This window comes from Apium graveolens, chromosome 11, assembly GCF_009905375.1.
Source record: "Apium graveolens cultivar Ventura chromosome 11, ASM990537v1, whole genome shotgun sequence".
Taxonomy (NCBI): domain Eukaryota; kingdom Viridiplantae; phylum Streptophyta; class Magnoliopsida; order Apiales; family Apiaceae; genus Apium; species Apium graveolens.
Window position 1 is genome coordinate 192,500,302 of NC_133657.1, and position 2,617 is coordinate 192,502,918.

The window sequence follows — 2,617 nt, forward strand, 5'->3', positions numbered from 1 at the left end:
AAGAGAGATATTAGTGATTGAACCTACAATCTTCCAAATTAACTTATTCTTTCACTGTAGGTGAATAGAGGAAAAAATATTTAGCATTCTCTTCCTTGCGCGTTTGATCGAAGGAGGGGCTGAAATCTATTTCAGTAACTTATTTTAAATTAATGATTAAAGCACTTGTCAGGCTCGTTTGCATATCTAGAAGGAACCGACAATTCTTTGATCTCCACCTGGCGATTAATTCCTCAGTTTGTTTTTTCGTATATTAAACCTTTTTCATACAAAACCCAACAAGTTCAGTATAACCATTAAATTAACTATTCGCAAAACAAAATGTATATATACGAAAATGTGATTATAGGTAGCCACTAGCAAGAGAGTAATATTTACATGTACACTATATTACATTATTAAAATTAAAATGATATATTTTTTGGTGATGTGTCGATATATACTTAAACTTTGATAGTTAGTATTTTGGCCCATGGACCTAACATTTTGGAAAAAAATATGTTTAAATACATCTTACAAACTCTAAAATAACCTTTTTTATTATTTAATGTACATATAATAATTTTTAAATTAAGTTACATTTTTATGGAGCCTATTTATTTTAAAAGAATATTACATTATAAACACCTTCGTTTATTTTGTAAGGTTTCAACTCAATAATCAAATTAATAAATTTGCCATTGGACAGCTCAAAAGTTAACAATTTATTCTCTATTGTCAAACTTCCCAAGGCTCATGCTGAGAATATTTTAAAACATGTAGTCAATTCTATGGGTATACATAAACAATATTACTAAAAAAATAAGAGAGATGATACAATTCCCAAAAACTCAATTCCAAGGCTATATAGAGTTCCCAAAGACTTGTCCCAAAAAATTTCTCATATTAAACATAACACGAGTTTATTGGTATGATTGGTTGTAATTTTTATAAAATGATGGGTGCATGATGCATACATATTGCTGACACAATATAACTTTCCACATGTTATTTGGAACAAATTTTGATACAAAATTTTAGTACCACTAAGATCACTCAAAAAAGAAAAATGAAATTAAAATACCGGCATAAGAAAGGGTTGTAATATGTTAGTAATTAACGTGTAAATGCAACTAAGGTATGAGTGTTGTACACTGTAAAAGGTCTAAGACCATGATTTAAGTGAAATACGAGAATGATAAAATATGGAAAATTTCAATAAAAATATTTAAATTTATCACAAAAAGCATTTCTAACACAGATCACAATGAGGTGACAAGAGAAGCGTCAAGATTTTTTGCCACATACCGAGTAAGAAGTTTTTTTGGAAAAAAATGCTTGACCTCCATAAGAATCAAAACCTTTCATGTAATTTATTTTTCTGGTTCCTACTCTCATTATCTTGAATGTCATTATTAGTAGCTTTGAACATAAGTAGCAATTCATCATCAACGGTATGAATAACCAATTTGCAGAGACACAAGTAGAAGAGCATCAAAGTTATATATATTGCCGAGAAAGTATCTAATAATACAGTCAAAATAGAAATTTTTCATTTCCTAAGCTTGGTTCTGAACATTTCTCTCATCTTGGAAAACTCATAACTGTACATCAATATCCTGAGATAATAAAATAGGACCTTAGTAGAATGATATAAGGAGATCTGTCAATTAGAATAGGTAGCTATAGAGCTGCTTCAATCACTTCACGGGTGATTTCATACCTTCTATGACTATTGTGAAAAAAGATAGTACCTTTTTTCTTAGGTACTTTTTTGTGTCCCAAATCTGCATAACATCTTTATCTAAATAACAGTGGGGTTAGTTAAGGCAAAGTCAATGTTGCTTTTTTCAAGAAAATCTTGAATGACGTGAAAATTAGGATGGATTTCATTATGATCATGATGTGCTTTGAAGTTGTTTTGGCCGATTTTAAAATACCAAATAGGATTTCTAACACAGATAAAATATTGAGGCGAGTAAAATATCCACTCGATCCTCAAGATGGAAAAATACACTCAATTTCACCGATATCGATAGAACGATCGGCTTTTAGATAACTTTTGAAAATAAAATATTTAAGTAATTATTTTCAGAAAACCAACAAGGACTAACACCATTTAATAATTAGCATATTGAGTCATTTAACGACATAAAGTCATCAAACAGGAATAAAATATCCACCATTTTATTCCTTTTATATCATAAAAACACGTAAACATATTCAAATAATAATAATAATAACTCTGAAAAAAATACGGGATATTACAATCTACCCCCCTTATAAGGATTCCATCCTCAGAATCAGAATAAGAAAGCACTAAGGGTCTTCTTGCCAACTTTCCAATCTTGCATATATAACTTTTCTCAAAATTTCCAATAACACTGCAATTTTTTATACCATACAGTTTTCACGGGAGCTTCACTCCGCACCATTGTTCTTTCCATATCCTTTGACCAATTTCTCAATAGAATCACTTCTAGTGATTTCCAGAAAGAAGAATAAAGAGAAAATAGAGGGAAAGAAAAAAAGAGAGATAGAAAGATAAACAAAGAGAATAAAGAAACATACTGACTTCGTAATACGCCATTGATATTTTAATTGTATTGCAATCCACTGTCATCCTTGGTAATTCCAT